General features: G+C 41.1%; 1 protein-coding gene across 6 annotated transcripts in view; it reads right to left on the reverse strand.

Moving 5' to 3' along the window:
• MPDZ (multiple PDZ domain crumbs cell polarity complex component) overlaps nt 1-19,620 on the reverse strand; it is a 158,636-nt gene extending 139,016 nt beyond the window's left edge. For 4 of the 6 annotated variants that reach the window (XM_058565802.1, XM_058565803.1, XM_058565800.1 and 1 more), the window contains exon 1: nt 19,379-19,475. The gene's annotated coding sequence lies outside the window, so the exon portion shown is untranslated. Of the gene's footprint in view, nt 1-1,257; nt 1,602-19,378; nt 19,476-19,554 lie in introns of those variants that run through there. The other 2 variants (XM_058565797.1, XM_058565799.1) reach the window with 2 other exon arrangements.
• Nucleotides 19,621-20,390: the final 770 nt, after the last annotated feature.

Genomic DNA, 20,390 nt, shown 5'->3' on the forward strand with positions numbered 1-20,390 from the left:
CTAACATACAAGAGGACAAAAGAGTAACACCAAACCCAAACTGGGGAGAAAGGGGAAGCTTCCTGGAGCCAGAGACCCCCGCACAGAGTCCTAAGGAACAGGTGGGAGTTAGTTGGGGCAGAAGGAGAGATAAAGAGCTCCCACGGAGAGGCAAGAGGGCACAGGACTGCAAGCAGCTTCTTATACCTGGACGGGGGCTCAAGGAAAACCAGGGGTGATGAGGCTAGAGATGTGAGAACAGGATAAATTACGGCAGGCCCTGCATACCATTCTTAAAGAGTTTAGATATTTAATTTTGAAGTTTATTTCAGCACAGTGAATAACACAGTCAAACTCTGTTTTAGAAAGATCACTCCGGCAATGGTGTGAAAGATCTATGCAAAGCAAGAGAAACTGGAGACAAGAAGGCCAGGTAAGAGGCATTTTCAAAAATAGAGATGAAAGTGAAAAATAAATGAAAATGGGAGACGGATTCAAGAATTAATTATGAGCTATAAATGATAGGACCTGGTAACGTGGAGCTAAGGAAGATGAGTCTAGGATGAATCCCAGCTTTCCTGCTTGAGTTACTGATGGGACGGTAATACCGATCACCAAGATAGAGAATATAAAAAGAATAGCAGGTCAGCGGTATGACTGTTCTAGAAATAAAGATCTGTCCTGATCAAGAGTTTAAAAGACTGAGTTACAGTACCTTATAATGCTGCTATGGACTGAATCATACCCCCCCAAATTATGTTGACGCTGTAACTCTCAATGTGATTATATTTGGAGACAGGGCTTTTAGAACTAATTAAGGTTAAATGGGGTCATAGGGGTGGGGCCCTAATCCAATAGGATTGATGGCCTTTTAAGAAGGGGAAGAGATATTGCCCTCCCCCACCTCTTCCCCTCCTACTCTCCCCCTCTCTCTCCCCACATGCAAGCACCAAAGAAAGGCCATGCGAGGACACAGTGAGAAGGTGGCCATCCACAAGCTTGGAAGAGAGCTCTCACCAGAATCCAAACCCTACTAGACCTTGATGTTGGACTCCCCAGCCTCCGAAACCATGAGGAAATAAATTTCTGTTGTTTAGGCCACCCAGTCTATGGTATTTGTTATGACAGCAAAACCGACTAATACAGATTTCAACCTTTCCACAGCCCCTGCTCCAAAGAATATGCAATTACACACTATGCTATGCCCCCTCCTCCAACCATAACCAGGGGAGCAAGGGTTGGGCTCCTGACCCAAGGGAAGACAATCTAAGTGCTCACCTGGAAGGTAACACTGGGCTAGAGGTGTCTCTCCTGGGAACTTGAGAAGAGGAAACATTGACAGAAACTATTTAGTGGTGGAGCTAGAGTTAAAAAGATAGAAGGAGGGGGCCGGCCCAGTGGCGCAAGTGGTTAAGTGCACGCACTCTGCTGCGGCAGCCTGGGGTTCACAGGTTTGGATCCCGGGCGCGCACCGATGCACCGCTTGTTAAGCCATGCTGTGGCAGCGTCCCATATAAAGTGGAGGAAGATGGCCACGGATGTTAGCTCAGGGCAAATCTTCCTGAAGAAAAAAAGAGGAGGATTGGCATCAGAGATGTTAGCTCAGGGCTAGTCCTCCTCACAAAAAAAAAAAAAAGATAGAAGGAGGATGCGTAAAGGATGAAGAGGCTAGGATGGGACACATGCAAGCCAGAGTTATGAGAGAGCAAAATGAATCAGTTGATAGAGACAGAAGAACACAGCTGACATTAAGAGAGAGGCAGGTAGTCCTTAGGAGACCCAACACAGCCAGTGCAAGGCAAACAGAGTAATTGGTCCCGAAGACTCACAGTCACCAATATTCATTCTTACAGTGAACTCCATTTTGCCAAAGGTAATTACTATGAGGCTCTGTTTGTTCCATTCAAATACACCTAACTATTACAGGCTGCTTTGGTATGGCACCATACCATCACATCCCAAACCAACCAATCCTCTCAGACATCCTTGCTTAAGAAGTACCCTTCCTCCTTTAACTACTTCATTTGACACTCTACTCCCAATAAAGATTTGAAGGAGCTTATAAGCAAAGATAACTTTAATAGGACCACCAAGGTAATTAAGAGAGAGTTACATCAGAGAGAGTTACATCAGAAAAACAAGGCATTAAGGAAGCTGCTACTATGGCAGGTGAATAAAATACTACAAAGTATTCAGTTTTGATAAGAGCCTGAGAAAAGTCACCAGGTTTCAACTAAACACAACATAAATCCACTGTTGAAAAAGGAATGTGAGATCTGACAAGGTTTCATTCTATAAATGAAACCACAGTAACTCTGAAAAACATTTATAAATAATGAAAATGTTTCTGGCTAAAAAAATCCAGTCATAGCAGGATAGCAATACTTTTCCTTCAAACTCCACTAGAAAAATGAGTCAAATATGTATGTTAAAAATTTAAAGTAACGCTAAGAAAAACAGAAATGGAATCTATAATTTATAAAACAGGAGGAAAAAAGATGGAACAATCTAAAAGAGGTTGGGAACAGGAGAAGAAAAGAAAAAAGGAAAAAGCACAGTAAAAAAAAAAAACACAAACCAATCAGACTAAAATAAATACAGATATCCATATTCACAAAAAAAAATGCATGGATTAGACTCACTTATTAAAGAACAGACTCAATCCAGATCTCAAAATGAAACTGAGAGTTGCAGAATAAGTATAGTTTGATATCATTTATCTATATTTTTAACAATATATAGAACAATAATATATGTTCTATATATAAATACATAAATATGTGTACATGTACTTTCATCATATTCAACAATATATTAAAAGGACACATTCTAAAATCAATTACAGAGCTAGTTACTTTTAGGGATGAACAGATGCAAGATCAGAGAGAGGTCAAAAGGGGACTTGAGCACTCTCTATTTTTTTTAGAAAACTATACTTTTAGAATGTTTTAAAAGTATATATGTAAAGGGGCCGGCCTGGTGGCACAAGCTGTTAAGTGCGCGCGCTCCGCTGCATGACCCGGGGTTTGCCGGTTCGGATCCCGGGCGCACAGTGACACACCGCTTGGCAAGCCATGTTGTGTCAGTGTCCCATATAAAGTAGAGGAAGATGGGCACGGATGTTAGCCCAGGGCCAGTCTTCCTCAGCAAAAAAAAAAAAAAAAAAAAAGAGGAGGATTGGCATATGTTAGCTCAGGGCTGATCTTCCTCACACACAAAAAATAAATAAATAAATAAAAAGTATATATGTAAAAAGTAATTGAGTTGAAATATTTATGGATAAGGTGGTGAAATATTTGGGATATGCTTCCAAGAAACGGAAGAGGACAGAAGAAATTGGCCATGAACCAATGGCTGTTAAAACTGAATGATGGATGGTGGATACATGAGGATTCACTGTAATATATACATTTGACATTTTTCATAATAAAACAGAAAAGAGATTGGCAATAAACACATGAAAATGTTAATATCTGATTTTGGAGGACAGGACTAGAGATGATTATTTTCTTCTTTATAATTTACAGTATTTTTCAAGTCCTCCCTATCATCCTTCCTCAGCAAAAAAAGATTTCATCTCAAACTACTAAATTACTTGGAAAAACATTTTTACTATTGGTAAATGCTGCCAGGAAAATAATTTCTTCAGGCTAGATTACTTAACTCCAGCAAAATAATAGGAAATATTATGAAACGATTTCTTCAAAAACATATGGAATTCTCATTTTCGCCATTAAAAACAAACTTTTACTCTGATTTTCTGATGGCTACTCTGCTTCTAGTTTTGCCAAGCTGTTTTAGATAAGAGCTTTAGAAGCAGAAGTTTCTGGCCCTGGTTTAGCCAACTCCATGTGATAGAGACAGAGAGCAGGGCAGAAAGTGATGAATGACTGTTGCTGTTCTACTTTGAACATACACACAGTGCAAACCAAAATCCCCACCACTGGAAAAGATGGGTAAACCAAAAAAAACTTATTTATCTTTCATGCATTTTCAAACAACAATTCAATATAATGAATAGTCACATAATGTATCTAAGCTAATACCATAATATGGAGAAGTGGCATGTTAATCCGCAATTACGTAGACATACATAAACCAAAATCATTACTTTGACCAAGAATCCACATACTCTAAACAAGTTTTGGTGAAAATATCATCACCTCATTCCTTTTCCCAGGAATTCCCTAATAGGAAGAAAAAAACCTACTAAAAAGGCAAATACCTATAATATAGAAATTAGGCTATTTTATTACTTAGAGATATACAACAAACGTATTTATACTAACAAACGTGTTCATTAAATTTATTTTGGTTTTGAAAGTTACTTCCTTTTATTTTTAAGACTGCTGCCCTGAGGTGAAGGGTTCATTGTCCTTTCAAAAAGTATACATGTTCTTTCATTAACTGCAGATTCCCTAAAGCACACAGATACTAACTTTATAAAGACATTTTACTGGATTCATATCCACTTCCAGAATTACACACTTAAATTATATTTTGTGATGCCTTTGAGTTAAGCTCCCTTATTTACCGCCAACACCCAAGTACCAAGTCAATTTTCCAGTTGAAAGGAGCTTCCAAGACCATGTAACTCACAGACAGGCTAAAGGTCACTGAGGTTTGGTTACATAACAAATCGGTGGTGTGTCTCGGATTAGAACCTCGGGCAGCTGCTATTACTCAACTGACTATTTGAAAGGCTGACTTTTCTTTCTTTTTAATATATTAGACAAATCACTTATAGTCTATTATATTATATTCATTTCCTTCCTCCTCCACCTTCACCCATAATTTTAAAAATATAAGCAAACACATCCTAGACAACTATGGATTCCAACACCTTCTCTCTGGGAACCCGTTTTTACATATTTTCCATCCATAATGTTCTCTCTCAGTGCATCCCTAAAAGACAGGAGCCCTCCCGCCCCTAACTCATACCAAACATATTAACTCAGAGAAAAGATTTAGATGTTTCTGAGAATGAAGATTTAGCCTCTTCTGGTCTCTCACTCGCTAGTTAAACTCAGAGGAATTTAGGTTATTGGGCAGTTCGCCCATTTGCTACCACATTTTCAGCGTTAAGGATCAAGACTCAACAGGCTGGGCAGATTTCTTGGACAGAACCAGGCACAGGGACTCCTCCAAGTGCTGCCCTTGCAGGTGAACAGCAGTGGGTCGACGTCGGACTCCAGAGGCAGTTAGCTGCTCATTAACCATTCACTCCAGCCACATAATTTTCTTGAGGGAAACCAAAAATGTGCGGAAGGATTAACTCTGTGCCACAGAATTCTCAGGTGCAACTCCTACACTGGCAACCAATTCTCCAGAGAAATTACTTCAGGCTCCTGCCTCCTGCCCTTTTGCCTGCCTGGAATGAGGCAATTGTCCAGAAGCCCCGTGCAGACTGTGTCCTTGGTGCTTAGAAAAACCGTGGATACTCAAAGTGTCCCCCTGGGACCCTGAAACAGGGCTGGCAGCTGCTCTGTGTTAGGACTTGTCAATAGCAGGAGGAGGTGACAATACAGAAGATATCTGTCATTCCTCGGCCACCCTCTCAGGGACTGGATTTCCATTGAGTTTGTGAGATCTCAATGATGATACTGGGGCAGAACAATAGGTGGCTTTGTTAGTTGTGACTGAATGATTCCTCAGGGTAAAGTTCTAAAGCATAGTGAATAGAGACAACCTTTCCAATACTGACAAAACTGTGGAACTGGGAGGTGGAGGGTAGACCAGAATATTATGACCATGCTGCTTCAACTCACCTCCCCCCCTACTACTTCCAGTTCACGCTCTTTACTCAAGGTCTTTTCAAGGTCTTTCCCCCATAACCTTTAAAATAACTAGTTCCACCATTTCCCTATTATGGTTCCAAATTGGTTCTCCTGTTCTGGAATCTTTTCTACAAAAATTATGATGAGTGTCATCTATCATATCGCCTACTTAGCTATCATTGAGCTATAAGTACTAAACGTAATTAGATATTTTTATCCTTCCCCATCAATCAGCACCTCCAAAATTCAGTTTGTGGCTTTCATGATTTCCCTTTGCTGAATCTGGATAGGAATAAAGATAAAGTTTACAAATTTTACTCGGAAAAAGTCAGGCTCAAATTTCTGATAGGAAATCCCCTGGAGGAAAACAGCACGTTGGAGTGATATTTAATGTGGCTGTTTTTTGCTCCTATACTATGCTTGTGGTTGACTACAGGTATGCATCCCCTGTTGGTTTAACTCCAATTCTTTGCACAGAGAAGTACCAAGTGTGATCGGCGACGGGCTCGTGACAGATCATGCTCTCTCGCTCTCTCTGAGCCCACTCTTTGCAATACTTTTCATGGAGCAATTTAGAACCCTTAAATTCGGCTGGCAGAAGAAATCAATGCATTTTTTTTTGCAATTATTAATACTTAATAATTTCAAATATCTTATTTGAAGACATAAGAAAATTCTGTGAGCTTTTCCTCTTTCCAAAACATAACATGCTAACATCACATTTTATAGATGAGGAAGTAGGTCAAAGCGATTACTAACTTCTCTCAAGGTCACATAACTCAGACCTTGTATTAAGCAATCATTTCTAAAGCCACTATTATGTGCGGGTACTAAAAAGTCTATGTAATAAAACATCAACCAATATCTGAAAATTTCAACCGAAAGTAATCTAATTCAGCTACCAGAGGATTTGGGGGCAGAGAAGAAGGAGGAAGAAATAATAAGCTTAAAAGCCCTACTCAATCAGATTGGGTGTCTACCCTGAGGAGATTCCCTAAATAACAAACTGTTTAATTTTCCATATCATTTTGCTGACTAAAAAAAAAGTGCAACTTCATTCCTCGGGTACAAATTCATCACCAAATACTCCCTTCAAGAGGCAAAAGTTTCCAAACTTATACTTACCACTGGGATGTCTAAAATGTAGACTTGAATGTAACCTACAAATTTAAGCAATAATTTGTTATTTGGGACTTTTAAAAAACGCTATTCAACAACAACTAATAATAAAACTGCATATAAGAACTGACTGTTATTGCATCTACTATAATAATAATTCTTCCAGAGAATAAAATAGTCTCCGTAAGTGAGTTTTTTAGGCAATGAACTGGCATTATTTTTACAGTTTGAAATATCATTTACGAAACAGCTTTCACATATCCCTGTCTTCTTAAACACAGCATACATGCTTTACACACATGCATTTCCTTTAATCCTACCAACAGCTCTATATTAAATACAGCTATTTTCAACTAAGAAAATTGAGGCTCAGAAGGATACTAAAGTGTTTTCCCTTACATTCACAAAGCTTTTAAGTAACAGAGCTAACATTTAAAGCCAACTCAAGTCTGAGTGACATCAAAGCCAAGACCTTTCCACCAAATCACAGCTCTGTGCTCTAATACTACTACTACAGGAAAGAAAACAGTTATTTACCTTCAGATTAAGTAGCACCAGGCAGCTATGCTTTCAGTGTTCCCAGGTTGCTTTATCAAGTCCTCTTACAAAAAGACTCTGCCATTTTACTAGTTTGAGATCCTGGGCAAGTCACTTAACTTTTCAGAGCTGCTGTTGTAAAGTGGCATTAACAATAACATATGCAAAGTGCCTGGGAGTAATAGCCATACAAAAGCTACTGCTGTTATTATTTTGTCTTCTCTCAGTGTCTGGACACTGTTTTCTTCATCTTGCTCTTTTCTATTTGCCATCAGATTAACCAGGTTTATTAAATCGGTAACTCCTTAACACAAATGAAAACTGATCATTTCTGAAGTGGGCTTTGCAAAATGCACCATCTTACCTATGCAGTAAATAAAGTACTCAGCTTTAGGACATCTCCTTTCCCATTGCTGAAAACTATATGCACTTTTTGTACTATTGAGGATCCCCAAAATCATTGCCTATAATATTTCAAAGAAGTAGAAATGAATCCAACAATTGCAAACTACAAAATGCAGCTCCATCAAAGAAGTGACACTTATCCACCAGAGAAGACAGATGGAGAGGGAATAGGTTTGATGTACGGTGAGACACAGATAAACAAGTAAGGGAGGAAAGGAAGAATAAACAATGAGTGAGGAACTTGAAAGGGAGAAGAGAGAGAAAGCAGCAGCAGCAGCAGCAGCAGCAGCAAGATAACTTGGAAAACCCTCAGAAAATTCCTTAGCATTCCCCAGGCTAACAGGAGGTGGAGCAGGGTGTTGACTGAAGTTACAGATGCACAGGAAGAGCCGAGCCACTTCCCCCACCAAAGTGAAATCTGATCTCAAAGGAAGAACTTCAACTCTATCTTCTTTCACCAAGCAAGTAGCCAAAGACAATAAAAGTCATGAAGTCTGAGTCACTTTCCTTGGACTCAGTTGTCAGAATCCCATAAGATAGTATGTGAAAGTGTGTAGAAAACGAGAAGTGCTATAGAAATAGTAGGCATTATTATTAACAGTATTAGCATCAGAATGGTTAACCGATATTGTTTCCTAAGTTTAAGAAAATCAACAGCAAAAAAAAAAAAAATTATATATACACAGCATTATTTCAGCAAGTTTTAACTAAGTACTTACATTTATTTCCCTGGGTATGGGGCATAGGCAGATTAAGCAATGAAGATACCTGCACAGGATCTTTCCATTCCCATTCAAATAAATATGCACTTTGACACCTAATTCTGTACTTGTAATTCTGGAGTTTTTTTAAGAGAGCCATCCCAAATTCTATATAAACTTTAAGCCCCCCAAAAATCTGTATCTGCCTCTATCACTGATGCATATGGCAGAGAATGAGCACAGGTACCTAACTTCTGAGCCCTCAATTTAGTGGAAAACAGTAAGTAATTACACTGCAATGTGATGTGCTAAATTCTATGAGAGTGCAGAGGAATCCAGTGCTGTCAGCATGAGTGAGAAAGAATTTGGAGGAAATGTGACATGTGAATCGCCATCAAGGATACACAAGCTAGGAGAGTATGGGGAAGAACCAGGAGGAAAGGCATCTCTTGCTAAGGGAAGGACACCTGCTAAGGCAAAGAAACCAGAGAATTTAATGACAGTGGTTCTATGGTACGGAGCTACTGAACTAGACAGGAGCTAGGAAAGCAATGTTTCGGTGGCCTTGTTGGGACTTTGCCCTACAGGCTTTGTGGAGCATTTAGATACACTGGGGAGGGTGGGAGAAATTACTAAAATTTATTTTCTGGAAAAACAATTCTGGCAATAGGGCAAATAATACACCAAAAAGAAAAAAGAATTAACGATACTACAACCAGATGTTAGGCTGTTAAAACAGCCCAACAAAAAATAATGTGAACCAAGATTAAGGCAGTGGCGAGAAAAGAGAGGCGATACAGACAGATTCATTAGAGGGAATCAAAAGGATTCAGATGGGGGGAGGTGGAATGGTCGATTGACAGCAATAGAGGTTGACTCTCAATGTTTTTAATCTGGGAAACTAGATATATTGGGACTTTGTTAGCTCAAAGAACAACAGCAGAAAGAGAAATGTAATCTATTTTTAGACGAAGGGGTGGAAATGTATTCCTTTTGGACATATTGAGCTTGCAATGCCTCTAAAAAATAGGAAATAGTAGATTTTAAGCTCCATGAGGGTAGGAATTTTTGTTGTTTTTTGTTGCTGTCGTTTCCCTTTTTTCACAGGGCTATATCCCCAGCACTAGAAATATTGGCTGGCCCCGAGTTGGCACTCAATAAATATTTGTGGAAAGAATGAATCAATTACACATGTGGACCTAAGGAGAGAAGAACTTGGAGACATAAAGAGGAGGGAATCACCGGCCTCTATGTGTTGCTGAAGATAACAGAGATTAATCAGGAAGAAGGTACAGATTAACAAGGGGAAGAACTGAGGTTGGAATCCCAGGGAACATGAACATTTAAAAATATAACGTAATACACAACAATTATTTCAGTGGTAGAAATCAATTACAAATAAAGACCCTTCATGCTTGATCACTCTAAATGAGTACCACAATCATGAAGCACCGACTTAGGCCAACACACTAGGCAAGGAATGGTATTACTGTTCAATTAGCTGATACTAAATAAGGCTTATTTGATATTACTTTGGTTTCCATACCAATGTGAAAACAAACTACTTATGGAAGATAACCTTAATAAGGTCAAATTAAGTAGAGGAGAAGATCAAAACAGGGCGCATGTGTACAGTGATGGATGGCAACTAGACTTTTGGTAGTGAACATCATGTAGTCTATACAGAAGGCAAAATATGATGGGCACCTGAAATTGACATGTTATAAACCAATGTTACCTTAATAAAAAAAATTTAAAATATCTTAAATAGACATCAAATAATAATCTGTGAGGTAAATTAAAAATCCTAGTGAAGTCAAAAACATTCCAGCCAGTTCCAAGATGAAATAAAGTCTACATATGTGGAGGAGAATATATCTAAAAAAATATAAAATCAGCCATAATCCTCTCTTATTCACCTCCATACTAAATCAAAATAAATTCACCTTTGGATCTTCTGCTGATTAAATAGTTGCATATACTCAAGGAGAAAATAAAATTTTTCCACAATAATAAAAGCAATGTTTTTCATAATGTGTACTAAAGAATTACTAGAGAGAACTCCGTGTTCCTCTGACAGCAAAGAGATGTCACTGTCTAAACCGGCTGCTAAGCTTGTCAGTCAGTGGTAATCTACATCGCTGAGAATACGCTGAGGACAGTCAGCAAAAGAGATGGTGATTTACATCTTGCTGGCAAGATTCCAAGTAGTTTAGATAAGGGAAAATTGTATAAAGAAATCCAAACTAATATGAACCTATCCGAACATGAACCTTAGCCATATAAGATAGATAAGCATGGACCGATTCAATTCCCTAATTACTAATTCACAGATAATTGTAATAGGCTACACTATTAAGTTACCATACATAATTCTGTAGGACTCACTAGGGCCAATTTGACAACTGGTATTTTCTCTCAGAAAACATTTTAAAAGGTCTCACTCTCTTTCAATAAACACGACTATTTGCTTCTTAATTAACTCATCTACTATTTAACTACATTCATTAACTGTATTTTATTATGGTACTCAAAGGACTAAATGTTCATATTAAGATTATAAACCAACTTTTACATTTGTAATAATCCAGAGAGCCTGAATAATGAGCCTGTAATAATCTGCCTGAAATGGTAGTGTTTTGTTTTGTTTTTGCCACTTAATTTCAATTACGTGATCAGAAAGTAGAGACAAACACGTTTAAATGCTAAAAATTACCCAAAAAGTCAGAACTATTCCAGCCAGAATACCATGTTTTCACAATATAATGATCATCCTCTCTTCAACTCTTGGTATGTTTGATAATCTTAGCTGTAACATATACCGAATGGCAACTATTTGGATAACTCAGGCTCCAAATAACTTCTTTGTTATCCATTCACTCTATCATGGTCACATAAATTTGTCACAAGCAGTAGCAGATAAATCTATCAAAAATTATAAGAACTACAAAAATATGCAACTGGGTGAGGAGAATTAGGCAAGCAGTCTGAAAATACAGCTTTGGGCCCAACACTGAAAGTGACCAGGCTGCACTCACGCTCTTCACAGGGCAGGATACAGACGCTTACAGAAAGCCTTAAGACTCATATGACCTTTTTTTTTTTTTTTTTTTTACTCAATCACTTGATATCTTTAAAGATCTGAAATTTTTAAATCTCTTTATTTTATTCTACAATTACCAGCAGTTCTTTTTTTTAAACCACGATTTACATGTTTTTGAAACTTCAAGTAATACTACATAACGGTATTCAAATTTTACATTTATCCAAAAGGGGTATAAATTTAGGAAGACTGAAAAACACCATCAAATACAAAATTCTGACACCTACTGTTGAAACCAAGAACAAATACACTACAAGACAATGGGCAAAGCACAAGAGAATTACAAACTCTTAAAAAGCTACTGAATGGTATTTCCATATAAGAACTAGTACTCAGCAATAAATAATAAACAACTACGAATACAGGCAACATGAATGAATTCCAAAACAGAGAATGAAAGAAGTGAGACAAAAAGAGAGAACACTGTATTATTCCATTTATTTAAAGCTCTAGGGAATGCAAACTAATCTATAGTGACAGAAAGCAGACCAGTGGTTTCTTGGAGATGGGAGATGGGGAGGGAGGGAGGCAGGAAAAGCGTACAAAGGGCATGAGGATACTCTGGGAGTGATGGATATGTTCACTATCTTGATTGCGGGGATGGTTTTGCATAGGCCAAAATTTAACAAACCGTACATTTTTAATATGTGCATTTTATGTGACTAATATATAATATCTCAATAAACAATGGAAGTTAATCCCTCCCTCCCCCTCCCTTGAAACTGGTGGAGGCAGAAGGTCCTGAGCTTAGCACCCCACAGATGTTTACTGAATCTAATGGAGCTGGCTAGGGAGCAATAACCCAGGCCTAGGGGCTGTTTCTTCTTTTGTTTTTCCACCTCAGCCACAAAACAGATCTAAAAACACTTCGTGATTTAGCCTGATCCAATACATATATTCAGCAGATCATATCAGAATGAAGAGGCATTCTAGAGCTACTTTTCTAAAAAGGAATAGGATGACTACGTTTATTATTCCCAGAAAAACCAGGAATGTGGTACGAAAGAGGGGAGGGGGTCAGGGAAAACTCCACTGAACCCTACAGTTGAGGCCCCTCCAGTCCTACAGCAGGAAATAAGTGTTGCCCAGAGGCCAACTTCACACCTGACTTATGCAAACAAGGTACCCTTGGAAGACTGGGGGGAAACAAGGAGAACAGCTAACCTAAGGCTTTATGAGCTTGATCCAGTAATGCCTCAGACAAGCAGGACCTGTTAAGGTGGCCTAGCAAGTGTAAGAGAAGCTGGACATAGCTTGTATAGATCAGAAAGGATCTTTTAAATTGCAGAATAATCTTTAATCTTTATGATTCTATCATCATAGTTTTGTTAGGTTAGTGATGTTTTATTAGCACAGAATGACAGATTCCCATGACCATTTTCTACAGCCAGTTGCCCAAAGCAAGGTGTGCTAGGAGCCACCAATTACACAACATAAAGTCATTCCAAAATTAACTACAGGACTATGTAACGTTTAATTTTAAGCAGAGATGAAGATGTAAAAATGCATTCTCCACTGGAGTCCTGTGTGCCACATGGCAGTTAACCACATTTTGCCGATGTCAAGACATCGGTTCAAACAGATATTATTAGGGTCAATTCAAATGTGCAGATGTTTAATAATCTCAGATCATAGTATTCTCACTGAGAAAAAGAGCAATCGGTGAAATCTTTTGATCAACAGCTCTAGTTATTCATTTGTTATATCAAAATAATTTAAGCATTCTCATTTCACAAAACATGAGTTTTCTTGACAGGAGGCAGTACCTAGGCAATAGAATTACAGGTAAGTTCTGCTTCTTTGTGCTTGTCTATGTCTTTCAAATTTTTTAAAATATTCTACTCTTATCATCAAAAAAAGTGACTAGGGGCTGGCCCAGTGGCATACTGGTTGGGTTCACATGCTCTGCTTCGGCGGCCTACGGTTTGCAGGTTCGGATCCTGGGCACGGATTCTGGGCACTGACCTATGCAGCACTTACCAGGCTATGCTGTGGCAGCGTCTCACATATAAAGTAGAGGAAGATGGGCAGAGATGTTAGCCCAGGGCCAATCTTCCTCAGCAAAAAGAGGAGGATTGGCAACAGATGTTAGCTCAGAGCTAATCTTCCTCACCAAAAAAAAAAAAAAGTTACTAAAAGAAATAATTATTTTATATATTTTACTGTAACTACAGTTTTTAAATGTAAGCAATAGAGTAAATGGTAAAGTAACCCAAACTTACTCAAGCTATCAACATTAAATCATCAATACAACCTAAATACGTTTTTCTTTAAGATTTTTTTTTGGTAGCTGATGTTTCTGTTTTTTCCTTTCTTACAAGTGTTTCCTTTTTCACTTGCACCTCATGCATTTATTTATAGCACCTTAGATCTGGAGGTAGAGTGGTTTACAAGAAAATAACAATGAATGTTGTTTTCACAGATATAAATAACACTGAAAAGATGATAAAGATAAGAATTCCCAAGACCAAACAAATTTAACCAACATAGGCAAGAAGAAAAAAACCAAGAATTTAGGTCTTGTTTTATTTTATTTTTTTTTTAACTCAGCCTGCCAAATTTGGAAGAATCGCTTTAACATTTCTCTAACTCAACAAATATAATTTCAACACTTAAAAAAGTTTTTATCTAATGATACATGATATTTTAAATTACCTTTTTAATTTTATATTTTTCCAAAAAGGGGAAGAAATTTCTGGGGAAAAAAGATTATGCCAAATATTTGCCCACAAAACATGCACAGGATATACCTACAGTTTTTAGATCAATGTAATTTAAAGAATACATTTTGCTGTTTTAGTCGAACTCCAAAACCATCATGACATGTTTACAACACTAACATTTCATCTTCGCCGAATTTAATGTTTTACTCACTTTTTAAGAGTAGTAGAAGAAATATTTTAAGAAAATTAATGCTTTTATGAAACACTTAAAAAGAAAACTAATGCTCTGTCCACTAAAAGGATGGGTCAATTTCCCAGTGAACACCAGGAGAAAGAAAACAAGTGGCCTCACAGACCAAAGATAAAATACCTTTCTCCTCAAAGAGCAGTTTCCCTTTCTTCTCAAACATCAAATTACCACAACGCTAAATTATACCACGACCTCCCTCCCTTACCTGGAACCAGTCCATTCTTCAAGGTCTCACCAGTTTACAGCCTACAGTCTGTAAGAACCTTACAGTCTCTTTAAGAACTTTGTTATGGGCTGAACAGTGTCTCCCCAAAAAAAATTCATAATGAAGTCCTAACCCCCAGTACCTCAGAATGTGACTGTGTGTGGAGAAAGGGTTTTTAAACAGATAATTAAATGTTAAATGAGGTCAGTGGGGGTGGTCCCTAATCCAATATGACTGGCGGCCTCATAAGAAGAGATTAGGACAATATTCTTCTCAGGAAATATTTCACAGGAAGGCAATGGATCACTTCACATCAGTTTCCTTTATCTAGAAGTAGTTCTTCAACTCCTTATTCTTATTCACCCACATGGAACCCCACCATAATCATTTAATCATAGCATGTCAAATTTACCATACTAAACATCATTTCCCAACTGTATGTATAGTGATGCTCTCCTATGCATGCCACTAATTTACCAGAGAAAACAATAGCTTTCTTCTTATAAACATGGGGTTTGATAATATACATAACAATGTAACTATATCAAATGAATTCCTACTTTAGGCCAAATGTGTTTTAAAGGCACATAAACTATTTGGGAAATAGTTATATGTGCTTTCAGTTACCTGTTACGTGTGCTGGCACATATAACTATTTATATAGTTATCTGTGCTTTTAGCTATATGTGCAGCAGTTTTGGCACCTTTGGGCCAAGCCCATGACATGCAGAACTTCTCCCAACCCAGCGCCCCTCGCCGTGGGCACAGAGCTGGGAGTCCAGCAACAGGGCCTGAAGCTGCCAGGGAGCCCGGCACAGGCTCCCCAGCCCCCCGGCCGCGGCCAGCCAGCGGGGAGGCGGCACTGTCAAGCAGCCCTGAAGTCTGTGAGAAGCCGTCTGCCTCTTGACTTTGAAATATCTTTTGCTGGCAGATGTGTTGTTTGTTCTAGCACACATGCGGACATTTCCAGGTCAATACATCAACTCTGCCTCAACATATTTTATGAAATTCCGAGGAGTTTGTGCATATTATAAACATACAAAATGGAGCCAACCTGCAACTCAACCTAAGAGAGTCAAGTCTACGACATCAGACTTGGGATGCAATCTGGAGAAAATAATCCGCCTTTAATTTAGGACAGTTATCTTCCAGGCAATTCACTGTTTCATGCCAGCTTCTAAATCCCTTAACCTTAGCTCTGGACAATAGGTCCACTTCTTCATTTGTAAAGCAGAGCCTCCCCACCCCAGCAGCTAAAGACTAAAGGCCTGCATCAATGCAAGATCACATTTCAAGGATTTCCAGGAACCTCTCTGAGCACCATGACCTTGCAGAGATACAGTCAACTCCCAAGACAGTCTCTACTCCCTCACAGTATACGTGCATTTAAAACATACCTGAAATGCAAAGACATCTTTCAAGGGCCAAACAGGGCAATGTCTACCTGATAGTAATTTGGAGCACAGTAAACACTGTGACTGGCACCTCTCCCTTCCCAAGCCACAACAGTCAGGCTTGGGAAGGAGTGTGGTAAAGGGAGAAAGAAACCGAGAAACAAAAGGAGGAGGAAGAAATACTGAAACGAGTCAAGGAAAGAAAAGGAACACATGTAAGAGGAATGTACACATATGACTGATCCATTAGTAGTATGTTGAGATAAACTTCATCAGTTTTTTTGTTTTAGCAAATGAGGTAGGAAAAAGGCGTGATAACAGTCAAGGGGCCCCCAAACCAGCTTTGCCTAAGCGACAACTTGCCTGTGGAAAGGAACCTATGACATCCACTAACCCTTTCTCTCTCTACCTAAATAAACAAAACAATCATTCTCAAACCTGCTCAGGCAACAGAGCAGCTAGAAGTCACTAGAACTCACTGCAGAAAACCTTGAAATATAGCTATCTATATTAAACTTAAAATAACTAAATACAAAATTTCTGCCAATCAGAAACTCCACTTTATCCTAGAATCTAACAGAGAAAGATACCAAAAGTTAAGAAAACTTTTATTTTTTTTTTTGTGAAGAGGATTAGCCCTGAGCTAACATCTGTTGCCAACCCTCCTCTTTTTGCTGAGGAAGACTGGCCCTGGGCTAACATCCGTGCCCATCTTCCTCTACTTTATATGTGGGATACCTGCCACAAGATGGCTTGATGAGTGGTGCACAGGTCTGTGCCCGGGATCCGAACCTGCAAACCCCAGGCTGCTGAAGCGGAGCACACGAACTTAACCACTACACCACTGGCTCAGGCCCAAGAAAACTTTTTGAGAGTGAAACTTGGAAATAAAAAAATTCAACACATTAATCTGTCCACCTATTGGGGAAAAATTTGCCAGTTCAAGAGACACCAAAAACAGGGCCTGAAAGGCAATGAAATTAAACAAGGCATCCATCACAAGAGTGAGGACTTAAGCAATACTTTTAAAGCCTAGTCTTGGGGGCCAGCCCGATGGCACAGTGTTAAGATCCTGCATTCTGCTTCCGCTGCCCCGGGGTTCACCAGTTCGGATCCTGGGCGCAGACCTACTCACCACTCATCAAGCCTGAGGCAGCGTCCCATACACAAGAGCTACAACTCTACAACTATGATATACAACTACGATATACAACTATGTACTGGGGCTTTGGGGAGAGAAAAGAAAAAGAGGCAGATTGGCAACAGATGTTAGAGCAGGGCCAATCTTCCTTTAAAAGAAAAAAAAAGCCTGGTCTTGCTTGGCAACTTTTTTTGTAGAGTAAGATAATAAATATTTCAGACTTTAAAGGCTATACTTCTCTGTTTCAACTATGCAACTACTCAACTCTGCTACTGTAGCTGTGAAAGCAGCCACAGACAGTAAGAACGAGATATAGACAATAGGAATGAGTGTCACTGTGGTCCAACACAACTTTACTTACGGACACTGCAATTTGACTTTCATATAATTTTCACGTCATGAAATATTTTTTTGATTTTGCTTTCAACCATTTTAAAACGTATAAACCATTCCTAGCTCCTAAACCTCATGGAAAAAACAGGCTGCAGCAGGTCGATTTCGCCCATGGCCCTTATATTTACAGACCTCGGCTTTAATGGACCCCAGTGCGAACTCTGAGCAGGGGAGAGCCCAATCTAGATAGACCCGCCCATGTGTAAACTAGTCCATTAGCAAGCAGACAATCTGGGCATCCCAGACAAGATTAGCCCCACCACCGTCTAAGCCCGCTCAGCCCCTCCCTCAGGCAGGGGCACAGGTGCATCCATCCAGAGCTTTGCATTGTACGAGAAGCTCCAGCCAAGGAAATTCAAGTTCTGTTGGGTTTTTCAATAAAATTGTTTACCTAAATTCCACCAGGCGCTAGAGCGTATACTATACCAATTTAGATGAGTCGACCCTTACAAAAAGTTCGCGGTAGTCACCTATACCCAAATTCAACATGTAAAAACTCCCAAACCATCACCTCGTTAGTTTTTCAGACTAGGTGGTGTTTATTCTGTAAAAGGTAACCTAAATGAGGAATGTCTACGGAAACACAAAAGGGATGTTTACACCACAGTTGTCCACTAAAGCTGGATAAGAGTCTGGCCGCTTTTCAGATTCTTCCCCTCTCAACATCAAAAGAACAGGGAAAGGTTTCCTTCTAGGCTGGTGAAGTCACGGTCCTCTGATCTGACGTTACCGGTGAAACACCAGCCGTCACCTTCCTCCTCCCCACCCAAGGCACGCAGCGCCCACGCTCCGGTTCCTCCCGAGCCGCGCAACCTCAGCGGCCCCACCCGCGGAGACGGATGGAGACGTCCTGCCGCCCCCGACTTGCCCCGGCCACTGCGCAGCAGCGGCCATCTCCCGCCCTCGCCCGGCCCCTCCTCCTCTCTGCTGTCTCAGCTTGAATTTCCATGTGATCTGCAGGAAAAGAATAGCCCAGCCTTTGTGCTTCTGCAAAGAACGCAAGCAAAAATTTACACCATCACCACCGCCGACGCACACACAACTCCAAGACACAAAGCGTCTCCTGAACAGCGCTTCCCTAGGAACATCCGCCATCCTGGGGCTGCGAAATCGCAGACAAAGGCGCCCCGTTGGCGTGCGGGGGGATGAAGGGGGAGCGACAGCACAAAGCTCCCACCAAGGGGGGCAGTGGATGAAAGCGCCCCGGGGGGGTTGGGGGGCGGGTCCCAATTAGCGGCGCGCTCTGAGCCCCCCGCCGCCGAGGCAAGAGACGCCAGTGCGGGGGCATTTCTCCCCACCCGCTACCCACCCGCACAGCCCGGCACGCAACAGCGGAGGGGGCGCCGGGGCCGCAGCAGCGCAGAGCAACAGGCTCCCGCGCCCCGGAGCGCCCGGCCCGCGCGCCAGGCCTGGAGGCCCCCTTCTCGGCATCAAGACTATGCCCCTCCAGGAAACGGAAAAGAAAAAACTTTGAAACCATTTAGAGTAAGCAATAGCAAAGGCAGGGGTGGGGAGGAGACTAAAAGGACCGGACTATCGCTCGGGGGCCACGCCAGTAGCCAAGGAAACTTCCAGACCGCATCCTCTTAAAGAGCCAGAGGAGCAGCGGCTCCCCGAGAGCGCCGGGCGTCCGCGCAGCTTCCCGGCCGGCGCGCGCGCAGGGCGCGGGGACGCGCTCCGGCCTCTGGGCCCGGGCCCCGGCGCCGCTTACCCGGCTCGCGGCAGCCGCCTCGGGCGGAGACGCGAAAGGGGAGGAGGGCTGGCGACCCGGGGTCGCCGGGGCCTCGGGGGGGGGGGGGGGGCCTCGCCTCGCCCACGCTCGCTGTCTTCTCCTCCGAAGTAACGGCCCGGCGAGGAGCTTCGGGACAACCGCGCGCAGACACTCACGCGCCACCGGAAAACTTCATCCCGCGCGGCCGCCCGACGCCAGCCTCGCGCTCCGCCGCGCCTCCTCCCCCCGCGCGCGCGCCCCACTTGCGCCGACCGGGGCTGCCGAGGCGGCGGCGGCGGGGCCCGGGCTGCCGGGGCAGCGTGACGCCTGCGGCCGGCGGGGCGGCGGGCGCGCCTCGGCCAATCAGGGGGCGCGGCCGAGCCAGCCGGTTCTGGGTTTTAAACTAGCTCCTCGGGCGCTCGGCCTGGGATGTGGGGAAGGGACTCGGTGCGGTTGCCACAGAAAATACCGGGCGCCCCGTTAGATGTGAATGTCAAAGAAAAATAATTATTCTGGACAAGTGTGTTCCATGCGATGCTTGGGACATACTTATGCTAAGAAAATTATTCGTTGTTTATCTGAATTCGACTTTTAACGACGTCCTGTAGTTTTATTTGCTAAAGCTACAACCTGTGGAAACTGGGAGCCTCTATTTCTAGTTCTGAGAACATAAAAAAAAATTTATTATCTAGACCAACTGCCCTGTGGATGCTTTTTGCATGAGTAGCTTATTAAAGTGGTATGGGATTGTAATGAGAAGCACTTTAATGAAGAGACATGGCGGGGCTAATAATCTCACTTTCTAAATAACTTTTAACACTTCGATATGCATTCTTCGACATATGATCTAATTAAAACACAAAAACAATAAACGTGGAGGAATTGCATGGTGCCAGGAAAAACATTCATTTCCGTTTTGTGCCATTTAAGATTGTCTTTCTGATACTCTCAATTTCTGAGTCCCACGAATCTTTTCTGTGGGAGAGAATGGCTTTATTTTTCAATACGTAAG

The sequence above is a fragment of the Diceros bicornis genome, chromosome 22 (assembly GCF_020826845.1).
Source record: "Diceros bicornis minor isolate mBicDic1 chromosome 22, mDicBic1.mat.cur, whole genome shotgun sequence".
NCBI classification, from domain to species: domain Eukaryota; kingdom Metazoa; phylum Chordata; class Mammalia; order Perissodactyla; family Rhinocerotidae; genus Diceros; species Diceros bicornis.